General features: G+C 39.8%; 1 protein-coding gene across 4 annotated transcripts in view; it reads left to right on the top strand.

The window, feature by feature from the left end:
- The window catches only part of FILIP1 (filamin A interacting protein 1), a 105754-nt gene that overhangs the window by 22938 nt on the left and 64528 nt on the right, over positions 1 to 18288 (top strand). For 3 of the 4 annotated variants that reach the window (XM_017825456.1, XM_017825465.1, XM_017825483.1), the window contains exon 2: positions 5447 to 5587. The exons of the other annotated variant lie outside the window; for it this stretch is intronic. The gene's annotated coding sequence lies outside the window, so the exon portion shown is untranslated. The remainder of the gene's footprint in view (positions 1 to 5446; positions 5588 to 18288) is intronic. 4 annotated transcript variants of the gene reach the window in all.

Here is an 18288-nt window from a genome sequence, read left to right as displayed (position 1 = left end):
GGGGGTGGGAATCGAACCCCGGGCGCAGCGGGGAGAGGCCTGCACCCCAACCACTAGAAAACTGAAGTTTTATCCTTACCCTGAAAAAATACACTTACTAAATTGAACTATTTGGTTGAGGGTTTTGATTTTTTTTGTTTTTAAATAGCTCAAAGCAGATAAAGTATGATGGCATATCTTGTTTTGAAGCATGCATGGTTGAAGGTTATAGAATCTGCATGATATACTATAGCTTTATATGGGAACACAGGACTGGAAAGGACCTAATGGGTCATCAAATCTATTGTCATAATATTGCAGGAATCAGGTTTTATAATCCCCTTCATAAACTTGTCAAATTCCACTGTGAGTGCAGTTAGGATTTTTAGTGCTGTTACTCCAATGGGAAAGTTGTTCCCAAATCTCATTGCTCCAAGTGAGCATAGATTAAATTCTGGCCAATCTGGGCTGTTGGGTTCCCTTGCCAACATTGTCATTTAATTTAAATGGCTCTCTCATCTTCCTGTTGTTTGCCTCTATGATATATTTATACACAGCAACTGGACCCCTTAACAGCCTTTATTTTGCCAAGCTAAACAAGCCAAGCTCTTCATTCTGTCTCCTCATATGATAGTCTCTCCTTTCCCCTGATCATCCCAGAAGTCCATCTTTGTACCTGAACGAGTCTGAGGTAATGTGCTACGAATGACAAAGTACAACAGTCTTGTATAATAGCATAATAAAAGAAACCACAGTAAGCAGAGTAATAATTTCATGCTTGCAAAGATGTGCTGTGCCAAATATCTAAGAGGTTAAGTAAAGGTTTTGAAATCTTCTAAGGGGACCTTTATTAGAAATAATGTGGCTTTTTTTTCCCCAAAGTGGTTGATTAAAATTGCAGTATGAAAAGTTTTAGTGTTTTAATCAAAAGCTGGAAAATCAATGAAAACTGTTTTTTGGCTGAGACCTTCAGCCAACATAGCATGCAGTTGATTAGATTTGTGATCATTGAAGAAATGGGTCTGCCATATTGGAAGTTTGTTTGACAATTATGACAGAGAAAATTTCTATGAACACTGTATAGTATATAATGAACCTTTCCTGGAGAAGCCACAATTGCTTTCACACATTGCCCTTAAGAAATTTCAATTACAGGGTTTGGGGGGCTGGTTCCCTGGAGTTAGCTCTGGAGAGTGCTCCTCTTGGTGTAAGCCAATAGAATACAAAAGACAATGTGGGTACAACTTATCCCACCACCTCCTACTATCACAGAAAAAAGGATGTTTGGTCAAATCAAGCATCCCCTGGTCTCTTTTGCCATAGCTTCTTGGAAAACTTCAGGACACTCCTGACTGCCAGCTGTTAAGACTGTGACAGCAGTCTTTTTCTGGCTGCTTTACTTCTAGTCCTTACTGAGTTGATAGTTTAATCAAGTTTCTAGGGGAGCTTCAGACAAAAACTTTTTTCCAGTCATGCTGAGCCTGACATCCCGGTGCTTGGTGTCAGGATCACTGGAGAGTAGGATGTCTCTCTTAATTGTGAAGGAGAGACATTAGGGGAACATTTGTTTTTCTACAAATCTTCTTTTCTCAAGAATAAACACACTGATTTCTTTTGTATCTTTTCTCTGCCCTGTAGCATAAGGTAAAAGAGCTTTTGCAATATGCTGTAGGAAAAGGGAAGCACAATTTTAAGTTACTACATGCGCATGGAAGATCAATGAAAATTAAAAGCTTTTAAAAAATAAGCAATTTCTTAAGCAAGAGCAAAGGGAAATCCCAACCATGATTACAAGCAGTTAAGTAGACAGTTAAGGAAATACATGTCAAGGCACTGCATGGGTGGCTGCTTCCTGGAGACTGGGAGCAGGAGGAATCCCCATGGAGACTAGAGGGCTGAGGGCAGTCCCAGACCTGAGCATCAGGCACCTCCCTGGAGATGAGATAAGCCTGGGATGGGTGGTGGGCCCAGCTTGGTGGGTCCCATGGGCACGGCATGGCAGGGCTGTGTGGAGCTGGAGGCCAGCCCTGCTGTGGCAATCCTGAGACAGGGGCTGATGGCCCCAGGGGGGCTGACATGTGGTCCTGGGGGCACTGATAATAAATTAAATGGAACTGTAATTCTAACAAACATTTCTGATGATAACAGTCATAGTCAAATAGTTGATTTGGTAGTGGAAGCTGTCACACGCTGTCTGCCCCCATGGTGGCCTGTGGGTCATGGGAAATAGGTGCTCCTTCATGCATCCCAAAGTGTTCTTCAGTGATTGACAAAATCAGCTTCACATTTTGTCCTATCCTGACTACCTGTGAACAGCCAGATCTTCGCAGTGCACAATCAGACTGTCTGCCCAGAAGGACTTGCCATGCTTCCCCAGTGTGGCAGCCTGGACTTGAAGTATGAAGGGTATGAAAAGCAGCTTGAAGAGCTCTTTGCTTTCCCTGGATGTTCCTTCAAGGATCCTGGGAACTGTGGCTTGTAGATCAATGGGAATATAGGGACTTTCACTGACCCCTTTAGTTAGGGTATCTTGGCAAACCTGCCAAAGAAAACTTCAGCTTTCCTTCTGCTAAGTTTGGTTTCCTGATTGGTGGTGCCTTGGGGCAGAGGGGTCATGTGTATGGGAACGAAGAAAGATGAGAGGCTTTCTCCAAAACAAATCTAGATAGAATCAATAGCTTCATATTACTGCGCTGAGAGTAACAAAAATTATTCTATTTAGCGCATGTGATAAAACTCTCAACAACTGGCATGGAAAAAACAGCCTGAGGCATCTTGCTGTGCAAAAAGCTGTGATGTTATTGTAGCTCTGTTAGGTTAAGTTGCTAGTGTGGCAAAGTCTGCAACCAAAGCTGCTTCTTTCCTTAGCCTAACAGGTGGCTAGGAGCATTTTGGTGCTGCTGTGTGATGTCTGTGAGTGAAATAACACTTTTATTCAACTCAGCAGCAAAATCCCATGGGCTTTTCAGAACAACAGAATGCTGTATAATGGAGAGTATTTTAATTAATACAGTGATGTTCATCCTGAATGTTTCTATTGCTCACCATATTTACTGTGGCATCACTTAATTAAAATGGAGAAGATATGTACAGGCATAAATATTACCTCGAGATATTTTAAAGTTTAATGAAATAAAAAAAGCTCTTCCACAGAGTGTAAAGCATCTACATTATCATGCTACTTGGTAAAACTTCAGAGGATTGAAATTACTCAAGTCCTATCTGTGTTCCAGGATGTGTCTTCTTGGGAGGGTTTCAGTGTAGTTGCTACACCTGTAAAATGACTCCAAAATAATACATAGTGGAGAAAAAATATCTTTAAGGGTCTGTTTTTAAACCATGTCTCCTGTGAACAAGGTTTGTGAAAATCATGAGTAACGCCACTTTTTTGCATTCAGACCATCAGATTTTAATCTCATTTAGACTGATGAAAATTCAGAGTAGCATCTATAAACTATGAAGAGTAAAGGCAAATGAGGTCAGAATTTGACCCACTATGCCTTGGTCCACCCTTTCTGTGCTGATTGACAGAAGACTCTTCTTTGTTTCTTGTATTTTGTGAATTGTGCTGAAAATTCAGCTTTTCATTGAGAAAACATGATTAATTTTCTTTAATTAGGTCTAGATAGTTGCATATTGTCTTTTAAAGACAGTAGTCTTGATCCTTCCTCCATTCAAATTAATGAGAAAACTTTCACTGAATTATTTTAAAGGACAAACATTTTGTAGGGCAAAGAATTAATTTCTGTAAATCCCATGTACCTCGTACAAAAATCTCTACCTTGCTTCTTGTAAATTGTCATGCCAGATGTGTTTCAGAGGTTATGGGTAATAACAGTGTGATAACCTGATTGTCACATACGTAGGAAATGCTTTCTGCTATTCATAAATAAATAGATGGATAATTGCTCAATATTCTCCAAGAACTAGCTGCTCAAGACTGAAGTTCCCTAAATAAATTTTCTAGAAAATTATTTATCAACAAAAAAACCTTCCTATAAAGCTAAGTTTTCCTTAATGTGTCTGCACCAATTTAGCTGTGATTACAGCTGGTTAAGATTTCATTACTGCTTCTATCCTTATGTTGTTCACAATCCAATAAATCTTGTTCTTTCAATTCAGAGCAAGGAAAAAAATACACAAATACCAAGTTGACATTTACTATTTTGAGAGATTTCACATACAGTTTGTTAAAAAATAATGGATGAGTGTGTTATGCGCTGTTCTGACTGGTATTAACTGACACCGTAGTAGTCCTACTTTATTCCCTAAATGGTAGTGTTCCTTGTATGACTGTATTGTTATTAGGAGAACTATATAAATTATTTAAATAATGGTCAGTTTGTAGAGTTGAACAGAATTGTTACTGTTTCCTTTAAAAAGATCACAGCTTCCCAGAAAGCTATGTTCTCCTTGCTGAGGAAAGACCTCCATGGTCTCACAGTCCTCAGAATCTCTGTGGCACCACCAGTCCTGACACTGAGCCTACCTGGACACGTTTCCATGCCAGCTGTCTCTGCAATGCACTTGACCTACAAAACCTTGTTTTATACTGTAACCATACTGCTCTGTCAAGGTCAGGGCAGAGTTCAGGGGATCCACAATGTGGAATCAAATTCTGTTTGTTTATGCAAACTAATCAAATGCATGAATGAGCTTTAATCAACACAAGAACCTGCCTCCCTCCAGTGTTATGGCTCTGTTCCCTGTATGCCCTGCAACATCCCCAGCTTTCCAGGAACAAAGCTCCTAGCTCCCTGCATGTCTGCCATACCTCCATGGGATTTGGAGTTGTCACTATGTCCCCAGCCTTCCTTTGCTTTGTGGGCTGTGAAAGCAACTGGCCTGTAGCTCTTGCTGTGCTGCGGGTTTTCCATCTTGGCCAGCCAAGGGAGTCACACATTCCCCCTGAGCAGGTATAACTCTACAGACTGCCTGCAGGGTCACTGATACATGGGCCAAGCTGGACACATTTCTTCTCTGCTGTCATTTTGCCATGTCATTGCACTGCATTGCACATATTCTGCAGAACTGCTCTCAATGAGGAACCCAGCACATTACGTACAAGCTTTTTGCTTCCCTCATTATGGCTCCTTTTCTTGGGATGGAGGAGGTTACTTGGTGTTGATTGCCAGATTTAAGCAGAAAGCTGAGACTTGTGGTACCGGCTCTTTGGAGGCAATGGGAGTGCAAGGTTTTACCAGCTGGGTTGGTATCATACCTGCAAACACATTGCCTAGTGTATTCTGGATTCTTCAGGTCACTCTGCTCTGTCATGGCTTTGGAAACACATGGATAAAGTCAATGGGAGTTTCTAAATTAAAGAATATAAATATTTTCAAGTCACTTTAAGTCTGGAAGACTGTGTTTTCTAGCTGGCCTGCTGTCTGGCTGGCAGAGCAAGCAGAACATGCTGCTTCTCTCTTTGTTCCTGGCATGCAGCCCCTGAGCCTTATCTTTTCTCTAGGGAGCAGCAGGGACCCCAGTCAGCCTCAGGTGGGAGCAGCAGAGCGATGGCACAGGGGCACCTCTACCCTCGACTCCCTCCTCCCCCCTCCGGACCTAGATTCTAGCGAAGCCCCTGCCCTGGGAGCATCCCTCCACACAGGTATTACTGCACACCACGAGCCGTTCTGCTGACACACAGGAGCTTCCAGGTGGAGCCAAGCTCCTGAATAACTAACATTAAGGAGATGCTGTTGCAATAGCATGGCTGGAAAGCAACACTTGAGCTTCCTGCAGATGTCAGCTCCAGGAGGGGACCAAAATGACTTGCATCATCTCTTGTCTTTCAAAGGCTCATCCAAATTGCTGAGCTGTCAAAGCCCTCGAGGACTGTTGAGGATTCCCAAGGACATCCTCAATGCACATTATTTTCACTGAAATTTTTTAGCATAATGAGTTAAAAATAAGCATCCTGAGTTAACAACTTAGTGTAATGAGGAACTCTTCAGCAGGCGTTGTGGACTTTTATGACCATACCGGGTGTCTCACAATATTCGTATTAGATTTTGCCTGTCTTTTAAAAGCTCCATTGCTAGTATCACATTGGTTATACTTTATTTCCAGTTTTAAAATGCCTCACAGTGCTGGAACATATTTTGAAATTGCGAACCCAGCTCAAAAACTGGAAAGCAAACACTAACTGAAGTTATAAAAATGTCACAACTTTAAGCCCAATATTTTAAAATGTCTGACTCATTTGGAAAGCTCAGCATTCTCTGTATTAATTATGGCTCCAGAAGATCTATCTCAACAGTCAGAAAGCAACTCCATTTGTAGTCAAGGATTGCAAACACAGTCTTCCTGGAACTGAAAGTTGTACATTGTGCAATTTTTATGGCTTGTATGGCTTTTCTATTTTTAGTTGGTTGAAACCTGCAATACATCATATAATCCTCCTTAAATTGTCATTCATAATGCTAATTGCCATTAACTTGGCATAAATTATTTCTTAAATAGTTACTCTTTCACCTAACAATATTACATAGACAAAACTGTATTTTTCTCTGATGTAAAGTTGATGTGAGTACAAACTACTAATGATGTTTTTCTACTTATGAACTTCTAAAAAAATATTTAAAATCCCCACAGTATTTTCTTTTTTTCTTTTAAAAATATACATGTGTTATGAACTCCAATAACTGTTCCATTACTTCAGCAAATCATTTATTTAATATTTGCCTTTATAGATATTTGGAAAATTTCTCTATTAGACTTTCGAGAAAGTCTAATAAAATCGTACTTTTCAGCTTTTTTGAAGATAGAATGAGAAGAACAATTCTGGGTTTTTTCCTTTCTAGAAATGCATCTTCAAGGTATAAGAGATCAGTCAGTAACAAGTATTTGCATAGAACTGTCCAGCCTTGTTCTTGCTTACTTAAATAGAGGTAATGTCATGTATTTGGCTACCTGCAGAAATGGTTTGTACAACATTGTGTCATTCCCTGGCTGAGCAGAGGGCAGGGGACCTAAGCCTGCTGCTGGCACACCAGTTCATGACTTTTGTATTATAATCATAAGTGTTGTTGACAACATTCTTATTTTCTAGGCTTTCCTCCTTTAATTATAATCCCTCGTCTTTGACACATATGCTTATTTCAACAAGTCCAAGGTGTGTAGATTCCTTGGTGTTTGCTCTTCCACAGGGTGAATTCTAGTGCCTGAAAGTCCAGTGCTACAGCCAAGCCATCCTACAACAATAGCATGTGCTGCCAAACATTTTTCCATTCAAGATTTTGGTTTTTCTTGATGGTAAAAATTAATAACAGCATCAGTAAGTACAATTAGAATAAAGATTTTTTTTTTTATTTTTTTTTTTTTTCAAACATGACAGCTATCTTAGGTCGAGTATGTGGCATCCCCCCAGCTGTAGAGAGTTTCTCTAAATATGGCCATTTTATAGCAGGGTGGTTTTGCAGTCCTAGAATGGACTCACAAACTGTTGACGGACTTTTTTTTTTTTTTTTAATTTATGTAGACTTTTTTGGCATGCAGTCAATGATGCTGTGTGGGATGAATTGAAAAGATTTAGTAGAATACCAGATTTTGGAATTTACTTTGATTAAATGAGTTACACAACTTACTATGGAGGCATAGGATGTATATATTGTTCAAATTACATTCTTAATTAATAAAAATAAGGAAATATTTATTCAACATGGGGACTTTGTTCTAATTTTTCTGAAAGCCTTGGGAAGTATTTTCAGTATGTACACAGTGGAGGCTCAGCCGTTTGGTTTGGACTTGCTTTTTCAGGACAGCTGTGCTTACTAATTGGCTACTGGGTGCTCTGGAGAGCCGCCCTTTAACTTTCAGCTGGGCAGGTTTGAAAAAAACTCTTTTACCTCTGAAATTCCTGCAGTCTGCACGTGGACAAATGCAGATAAGGAAAATCTCTAATCTGTGTGCTGTGCAGTGGCTACTAAGAAAGCAGTGGTACTGAAAGCTCGCTTAAACACTTTCACTAGGGATAGAAACCTGAGTGAGGTTTATTCTCTCTAGGATTGAAATGAACACATGAGAATACTCTCTGTTACATCTTATTTCTTAAGATAACTAAGTGTGTATATATATATGTGTAACAAGAGGTGAATTTGCTTCCTCATAAGAGGAAAACTGGCTAGTCTTCCTTTTCCCAAACCACAACTTGGTCCAGGTTGGTGCCAGCGGAGCAAAGATGTGACTGGGCTGCCAGCAGCAACCGCACCAGGTCCTTGCCAAGGCCTGAGTCCACCACACGTGCACAGGAGAAGCAGCCCAAAGTAATTTCTCAGTCACCCAAACTTCCTTGAAGGCAGATGAAAAATATTTAAGGAAATAAATAAGGAATGCTGAGACATTACATAACTGCTGGGTCAGACTGTTTTTAACTAAATAAAGAAAAACAGTAATGTCTTCATTTATATGCTGCTTTTTTACCTGCTTTCTTAACTGATTTACCAATCATATACAATCTGTATCTTTTGAATTTGTATTCCAAGACACAATGATGCCTTAATTTTTAGAGACATCCACCAATTCCCTTCAGCAACACTGACATCCATATTGCTTTTCTGTCATACACCTCCACATACAAAATAGGAACTTGAAAATTTTATGATTAATTTTTTCAGATTTACCTTAATTATTAAAAATTATTTTCTAGTTTCATTTGTGTCAACTAAAAGCTAACACAGATCCTTTTCTTAGCGTTGTTTCTTAAATTACTTGTTTTGTACAATTATGACCAGATTCTCCCCACTTTTCCTTCCAAGAAACAGAGTTCCAGATGAGGAGTTGTGACTCGAGAGTCAAATGAGCTCATTTCCCATTTAGGGAGCTCAGTGGGGGTGAGGTTTTGACTCTTCAGTACTTACTTTTTAGAAATACTGAGTTCTCTGCCCCTCTCAGCCAGAAGTGTGCCTGCAAGCAGAGGTCTGTGTACGGATGCTTTGTAGAAAATCCATCCCAAGCCATTTGAGTTTGTGACTTCATTAACACAAAGTTGGCAGGGTGAGTTATAGCAGGGACTGTGAGGGGTGGACACAGCCCTACAGCCTCTGTCAGGTCTTAACATTTGCCATCAGGTGTTTCACTGTGGCAGATGCTGATAATGAGGTGCTAAATACCTGCTATTGCCTCCCATTTCTGGATCCATTTCTGGATCCAGGCCAGTTTATCAGTCAGCTCAGGAAGGGCACTGATGTGCCTAAATTAAGGGCACAGCCTCTCTAGAAAGGGCAGCGGTGGCTCAGAGGGGCAAAACTGAGACCTCCCAGCACATCCCAGAGTCAGAATGCAGTGGTGTCCTCTCACTGGGAGGCTGGAGCAACACCAACCTCTACCCATCATCTTTTTCTATGGAAAGAAAATCAGGGGATGCTTTCCCTGATAGACAGGAGTCATGGTTGGCTTTAGCAGTGGTCACTGTAGCTACATAACTGAGGATGAGGACAGGCCTGAAGCCTTAACATAGCCTCAGAGAGCTCAGGCTCCATTTCAAAGACACTGCAGATTATAGGTGAAACCTAAACTCCTATCTTAGTAACACAAGTGAAATACTTAAAGCTGAACAGTGTGAACTTATGCCAGTGCAGATGATTTTAACTTCATGTAGGCTTGTAAAACACCCACTAGAATTGTAAGAGCTCTTTTTAATATCTTTCCATGGCTCTGGACAAAAATTACTTTCTAAGAAAAGAAGCTAAGGAAGTTTTACTCTATCCTAGTGGAAAATGGAGAAACTTCAACCCTTTCTTTAAAGTTAAGAAAGGTAAGGTGTTTGGCTAGTTGCAACAAGACAAACACAATTCACTTAGAATTTATCCCTGTTGACATTGGATTTTAAGAAATCACAGACATTAAAGAAACTTGAATCTGGCAGCAGGTAATTTTAATAATGTTAATGGAAGACCAAGCCCATGCAGAGATATTTATTTGCTTCTTCCTTCTCTCTTCCTTCCCTCCTCAAAGCAACTATGCTGTATTTTCAGCTTAGCCTGAATTTTTGCTCTGAATTAAAAAGCCAGGTGAAGATTTGAGCAGATTAACAGTGACAGGCTGTTCAAAAAAAGATCAAAACCAGCTCAACCTGTACCTGCAGAATAACTCTTTAACTTCATTCTTTTCAAGTGAAGAAATTGCTGTCCAGGAGTTTTGAAACCATGACATTAGAAGAGGCACGTAAATATGGTTTGTATAAATGAAAGCTATTAAAGTGGCTGAGGCCATTTTCAATGCCCAGGTGAGGTATCTGCATGTTTTTGTGCTGCTCCCTGTCAGCATGAAGGCATTGGTATTACTTAAATCAGCTAGGCTGACATTTATTTCTTTACTTTCTTTGCCACAAGTTCTGAAGTCAGTGGAAAGCCTGCAGGATTATTGGGAAATAATGACAGTCACTGGGCTGGCACTGCCAGAAATGAAGTAAGACTCTCCTTTAACCTCTTTGCAAATAGTAATGACAAGCGAAGGCCAAAGCTTTGAAAAATGCAAAGACCACTCTGGAACTTCACAGTGCTAGTCTTCTTATCAGTGACATGAAGCACAAGAGCTCAAAGTTTGTTCCACCAAGCCCAGCAAAAGTCAGGATAAGACTGGTGTGAAGTAGGGATGCTGTGCAACCTCTCTGCTTCAGCTGCCCTGTCCCTTCCTGCCTCCTGCTGAACTGCTATATCTCAAACCATGCTTCAGCAGCAACTTAAAAGTATGCCTCTAGAATAAGTAGTAGACTTCTGCATGCCTTGACCTAACTTACTTGAAAAATTCGGATCCTTTTCTGCTTTCCCATCGCCCTCCGCTTATTTTCTCTCTCCAGAGTGTGTATTTATGGTGAGTTGCACTTTCCCTTTACATGGCTGATTAGTTTTCCATTTCCTTAGTTTGTAAAGGAGCAGTCTGTGGAAAGGAAAGGCTGCAAATTAAACAGTGATGGGCATGAGCACAGATACTGGAAGGGGAATGTCTCTACTCATACTAAACTGTTCAAATGGTCTCTGGCACACTTTGGGTCAGACTATTTAACACCCTCCTGAACCATTTAAGAGCACGTTTCAGGAGTTAGTATGGGCTAGGAGCAATTCCCAGTGGGCAGTGTGGATGCAGCCAGCATGTTATGGATGCTAAGAGGGCTTAAGAGCCTGAAGGATTTTCCAGGACAGCTGGCCTCACAGTCAGAGACCAGTCCTGGACATGGTTAATCTCCAGTATACATGTAGCCAAATAATTCTTTTTTTTTTTTTCCTAATGGGAAAAATACTATGGTAAACCCACCAAAATTCATAGTGAAACTCAAGGGCAGGCTTGGGATCAGAAACTATTTTTATCTCCTTGTTTTGAAGCCAGTTAAGCTTCACAGAGGAGGAACCTTCTGGGAGGTGGAAGGCAGCCCGGTCAAATGAAGGGGGTTAAATTCATGTCTCACCAGACCACTGGGCATTCATGTGCAAACTGGTACTCTCTGTCTATCAACAACTGAAACTTCCTACAAAGGGGTCACTGAGAGAGATTTGGAACTTGCTCCCTACTTTGGTTTTCAGCTGAAATTTGAGATGCTGCAGATGGTTTTTTTACATTGTTGTCTCTTGGAGACAACATTTATGGGAAATTTTGTCCAAACAAACTTTACTGCTGGCAAGTTAGCAGTGTATCTTTCATTCCCCTCAGGTCCTCTGTTGATTTTATTTTTTTCCTTTTGATGTAAAATCTGTAAGGGTATCTACATTATGATTATTTTTTGCATTTTTATAAAACAAAAGAAAGATAAATTAGCCACATATAAAATGTAGCTGTAGTTGTTGACTGGTTTCAGCAAAATCACCTGTGCATATCATGGCTACTGAAAAAAATAGGGGATTCACAATCCACATCAGGTTAGCAAGATGCTGACCTCGACCCAAAGCTTGAATTTTGCTTTTGGGACATTCATCTTTTTTTTTTATCTCACACTTGCTAAAATCCAAGTTAATTTTGAAATAAAAATTAATTTTAGAGTGAAAAGTTGAAACTTATTTTGTAAAAAGCTAAGGATTTCCTCATTTCCTAATTGTATTCCCCATTTGTCCCATGGTTTATTCCCAGCTTAAAGAAGGCTTGCATGGACCATGGAATGACTTTAGTTTCCATGCAGTGTTCCCTCAATGATATATGAATTTTAGGTATTTGGATTGGTCATAGTTAGGATAAGGATGAGGGATTGGGAGTCAAGACCTGTGATGATTATCAGCCTTTTCCTGTCTATTGCTGCTTTCAGCAGTTTCCTACCATCTTGGCAGGAGACAGTGTATTGTTATAGGAGCAGTGGTCTTTAGAAACTACTTACCAGAGACATAGTGTGGTTCCTATGTCCACAGGATATCTGATCTTGGAGGTTATCAGTTTGGTTCTATGCTGTCAGCAAAAAGAAATGACTAACGTTTACCTAACACCAAAGATTTCCCATCTGCAGGAGTGAAAAATCTTTGGTAGGCTAGCTAATCTGCATCATGTCTCTTACCAGGCACATTCTGGCTGTCAGGTGATAAAACAAATGTTTAGTGGGTTTGGATGGAAACTAATGGTGAAATTGCTAGCGTTATCTTCATGTGAAGTTTGATTTGAAATGGGATAACTCAAAAGACAGAAAGCTGTAAAACAGTATGAGAAGACTCATGATAAGGCATGGTGCTCAATGCAGCCCTCAAAGAGTGTCTGTGTCTCAAGACAGGCTCCATCAGCTGGGTGCAAGGCTCCAGAAAGCAGGGACATTTCTTTCCTCCAAAGACTCATGCTCTTCCTTCAAATCAGAAGTAGTCCTGGGCACAGGAATATTTACTCCCAGTGGGCTGGGAAGAGGGATGGGTAGTCCATGTCTCCCAGCTCTGTTGAAACACTAGAAAGGCTGCACTGTGGGCAGTTAGCACTGTTGCCACCTACCTTGCTCCTGGCTAGTCCTTGTCCCCCCCATGGACACTCCAGAGAATAAATCTGCAAGCCCTCATCAGACCTAGCGGCATGTTTGTCTAGTGGTGTCAGCTACTTGATCTGTCTCTTCTCTATGACTCCTATTTGTACTTTCTGGCAGCTGGGGAGCACAGTAATCAAAGCATGGGTAGAGTCATATATAAAAGTTTATTTTTTTGACTAAATGATGATCTAATAGCTTATCATTCCTCATGCCTCATGCATGCAAGATGTTTTTCCAGATGAAGCCTGGGAAACATGAATCTTTGTGAAACAACTCTATGTTACTCCTTAGTTGGTCAGCCTGCATTACTCAAGAAAAAGTATTCCAGATGAAACCACAAGTTTTCCTGAAAATGACAAAATTAATGGAATTATACCAGCATAAACTCTGTTCTTTGTAAATCTGTGCCATAATTTAGGCAGAGAATTTATCTTGGAATTAAGAAAATGTTGTTAAAATGGTATAAATCTGCCTTAGTGATGACTGGGTTTCCTCTTTAAGTTTTGTGAAATCCTTTTCTGGTTTTATGCAGATTATACTTATTTAGAAAGACACCTGGATATGGAATTTTCACAAATCTATTTCTTTTCTTCTTGAGATTATATTTATACATATTCCTCTCATTTCTTTTTTCAAGCAAAGGAACTATTGTTGATATAGTCTTTGGTGAATATAGTCTATGTGCTACTATGTTCCACTGTTATAAGAATCAATTTTAAAAGCTATAAAATAAATATTTGATAAAGCAAAAAGGCTTTGCTGATTCTCATGCTGTACCTCAAAAAGTATGTCTGCTATAACTGCTGCTTTTCTACACTACCTGCAAACAGCAAACCTCGCTATTGCAGCAGTGTCAACAGAATGAAACAAACATTTCTTCTTCAGTGCATGAGGCTCAGCACATGTGCTGGGGTGTTGCTCCTCCTCACACATGTATGACAAATGCTTCCATGGGCAGCAAACAGACCAGGTAAAAGGATGAAAGCAGCAGTGGTGTTACGTAGCTAGACAAGTCCTCTCCCAGTCTGCATAGGAGTTACAGCCCTATGGCTCAGTTATTCAAGCTGTTTACTGAGTAGAGAATTGTCCTGATTCAAAAAGTATCTATCCCTCCGTGCCAGTAGTCCAACAAGGGCGAGCAGAGAACACGTGCTCTCACAAAAGCGCACTGGCAACACGTAATACTGTCAGAAGGAACAAAGACCTTTTGTTGTTTGCTCAAATCAAGTCATGATGCTTATGGGACAAGAGACTGGGGGAGGGTTAGACACCACAATGGATTAGTACTCTAGGCATGAATATTTAGAAATTCAGGAAACTCCAGAATTGCTAAGGGTAGGTATTTGTTCCATTCTTCATTGTATTAGTCATCTGGTTTATCACTCTCCTCTGACCAGCATAACTGAAACAAACACTGGACTCATCTGAAAAAGCAAACCAAGAATAAGGTCTGCATTCCCTTGGCCTGGTGTCGTTCACAATCTGGAGTCTGACTCACATTTGCTTCACGCAGCATTCAAGTCCAGCTGTGCAGCATTGCTTAGCATGTTCCTCCAACAATGCAGCCAGCAGCTCCTACCTGGTCCTATCACAACCTCTTAGTAATTTGATTCCTTTTAATTTCTTCTAGTCAGACAAAACAATAATAATGAACATCTGTAGAGTCCAGGAGAACAACCTGGAGTAATTAATAAGAAAACTAATAATTTTAGCCAGTCTCTGAGGTGGTGTGAACAGTTGTATTTCTACATGTTTGTCCTGTGAAAGGCACACCACTGAGGCCAAGTAACCTTAGTTGTGGCTATCTAGATCCCCTGGGGCTGAAGCTATCCATTCCCATCTGGGCGTGGTCCTTGCTTGGGACTTCTAAACCAACAAGGTCAATTTGATCTATTTTTCCCTCCTCCTGACATTTAAGAAAGTATCTTCTTTTTTGTGTGTGTTTTTATTTGGTGGTTTTTTTTCTTGGTATCTGCTACTTACAGATACAGGCTGATACTATTTAAATTTTTTTTCCGGCTCTCCTCCTTGTTTATGGGGTGTTTCAGATCTGATGGAGGTTTTATATGATATGGTCTCCATCTTGAGTATATTTAAATTATTTTTCACTCCTGGTGCTACACATTGACTGGTAATCACTAGGCAGAGATTTGCCTTGTGCAGTGCCTGAGTTCTCCCCAATCAAGCCTGTGTACCAGGTGCTTCTGCACAACACTTTGCTCTACTCCAAAAGCCTGCACAGCAGAGCCTCTGAAAGACACAGTTCCAAGAGCCACAGCAGACAATTCCAGTTTTGGCTTACTAATAACCCAATTGCACTGACCATACAATACATGTTAGCCTGTCAGAAACGCAGCACTTTCATATGATATCCTAATCAGTTAGATCTGCAACTGAACTCCAGACTACAAATTTATAGCCAATGGCAACAACCATATCATGGCTTTAAATCAACTTTTTCGTGTGTGTATTATAACATTATTATTATTATTATTTTAAGGGAAAGCATTATGGAGCCAAAATCAGCATGTCCAATTAGCAAGAGGGACTGCATATTAAGTTCAAAGAACCCTTTTACATTATCTGATTCTAATAGCACTAGTAACAGAGCCTAATCTAACCTGTCATTTCAACAGCTATAAGGAGAACAAATTGCTATCAAATTGCTATCATATGGAACAGCATGCAGCCTGTCCTCTTCTGACATCCTACTCAGCAAATTCCTCACAGATTTCCTCCTGATGTCAGTAAAACTAACATAAAGGTTATTTCATAAAATCTTGTGTGGATTGCTAACTTGTGAAAACTGAAGGACCCATGCCCAGAACAACAGTACAGACTCAAATAAATAATCATAGCATTTGTCCTTTGTGCTTAAAGCTTAACAAATGACTGAAACAGAGGAGGGGCTGAAGAATTCCCATGCCAAGTACCGATACTGTGAGCACATATTGAAATGAGTAGCCAATAAATGTCAAAATCAAAGTGACTGATCATATAAAGTCTTCTTGTTTGACTGGAAACTGTTAGGAACAGTTTCCAGTTTAATAGGCAATATGATAAGGGTTGGGGGGGAAAAAAAGTAGAGTTAAATGCTGAAGTCATTATAAATCATACCAGCTATTTCTTCAGGGAACACAATCCCTTCAGCAGATCAGGAATGCTGTAAGATATAGAGCTGTGATCAGGGCTGACAGCAGGAGGTCATTTGTTACCAGTGTTGGACTGGCAGTGTCCCCAGAATCAATTTTGGAACCTGGGTGAAAAAACAGATCAGCAAAGTTTTGGGATTTCGATATTTGCATATCAAAATAATGTCATGCAACTGCTCAGAAACCTTTCTTCTTTATCATGATGCCATCAGAAATACAGATGGATGTCCAAAATGACAATACTAAGCACTCCTTTCCAGCACACAGTATTTCAGCCAAGATCACTGGTACGTTCTGGCTACTTCATGCTACTCTAATTAAAACTCAGTCATCCTTACAGCTGTTTTATATTCCTAGAGCACTGCACAACAGCTGGATCATGCCGTTGATTTTGGCCCTTAATCTCCTTGGAAATTACTGTGTGAATATCAAACCTTTGGCCCTTTCTGTTGCTATTTAAGCTTCTGTCACCTACATGTTGGAAAAGTGTCAACTTTATAAGGGAGGACAGAGTAAGTATTAGTGTTACACTGATTTTGGTAGGCTTTTACAAAAAGAAAGGCTTTTAAGGGCATTTCCCCCAAGAGTGACAGATTGTCTGCCACTGTCACTGCCCTGTAAGACTTGCTGCAAAATAAATCTGCAAGTTTAAAAGAAATTTCGAAAGAGGCCAAGTTTTATCTCCTTTAACGACAATCATATTCTAATTAGCCAGATGATACAAAATACCAGGTCAATTTGTTAAGCTGATCTGTTGCTGTTTTAATGAATTTTGAAAAAAACCATAAATTTGAATCTGTCCTTTGTGGGCCTGTATTGATTTACATTAAATTTCAACATTTCATGAATTGTTATTTCAGCTCCCACAGGGGCAGATGGATCAAAATGGCTGTCTTGAATTATGATTTGACAGGGTGACGCACCACTTTTTGTGAAGTCTAACATTCAGCTAATTGCATCTGGGTGATTATGCAGTGCTTCAGGTGGATGATGTGTCTCAACTAGTCATGTGTTCAATTTAAAATTAATTGTGTGCCTTCAGGTCTAACAGTTGAGTCATCTTACTATAGAGAAATCACTAACATGGCATGTTACTAAACAGAATACTGTAATATAATAAGCTGTTTTCCACTGGAAAACATCTACAAGACAGTCTTTAAATATTTATTCTTAAAACACGTAGGATGTCCTAGAGCTATGAAACCATTCACTGTAAGCCATAAAAAATAGGTTTGGTTTAGAGATGAAAGTGGCTGGCGGCCGTGATCCACAGGGACTCAGAAGGAAACACTTAGAAAATAGAGACAGATTGAATCCCAAGTGCTTTCTCCCAAGAGGAAGCATGGTTGGAAAGTTTAAAACCCATTAAAGTTAAACAAATTGAGAAGCCCTATCTGAGAGGAAACATAGTACAGTGTTTATTTTTCCATTACAAACCCAAAACCTAAAAGATTTCCTGAGGTTCTCAGGTATTGTTCATACTTATAATGGAGATCTGTTTTTAGAAAGTGTAATTCATGTGTTTAATCCAAACTGTTTGATGAAAAACACACTGCATAAACATTCAGGAAGCTAAAGGCCATTGTATACCTGTATCACTTATTGTTTGGATAGGAGCAGACCTACAATGCAAGGAATTTCTGTGAAACTCTCTTGCTCGAAAACACTGGGTCCAATTTTCTCTCCATTTATGCCAGACAAATTCCACTGAATTAATGAAGACATGAGTATCAAGTGATAATAAAAAGACAATCTTCCTGCTGTGTGAAACTACAGAAGCACAAGGCTAATGTGAGCAAGAGATTTATAACACTGATCTGAGTCAAGTAAGTAGCAAGCCATAGCAGGCCCAGTATAATTTAGCCAAGCTGATTAGTCAATGTATTTTACGTTTTGCCCCATCGCTAGTGACCTGCTGCTCTGAAATCCTTATCAGAAAAGTGTGAGATGTTATTGATGTTGAGAAGCTTCTGTTTGACTAATGAACAAGCTGCAGACTAAATCCAGAGATAAATTTAAGTGAGAGGAAATACTTGGAAACAGTGGAATATTATTCATTAGATCTATTGAAATAAAAATTTAGCAATACAGTAGGTCAAGTGATAGAGCTGAGGAACATTTGTTGTCATAGTCTAAGACTGCAGTGTAGGTGCTTAAGAGGACAGATATGAGCATTCCATAACCATAACCTGACATTTCAGAGAAATCTTCTGGAAAGACTGCATTGATCTT

This window comes from Lepidothrix coronata, unplaced genomic scaffold (genome assembly GCF_001604755.1).
Source record: "Lepidothrix coronata isolate B3197 unplaced genomic scaffold, Lepidothrix_coronata-1.0 Scaffold4, whole genome shotgun sequence".
Lineage (NCBI taxonomy): Eukaryota > Metazoa > Chordata > Aves > Passeriformes > Pipridae > Lepidothrix > Lepidothrix coronata.
This window is presented reverse-complemented; position numbering and strand designations above follow the sequence as displayed.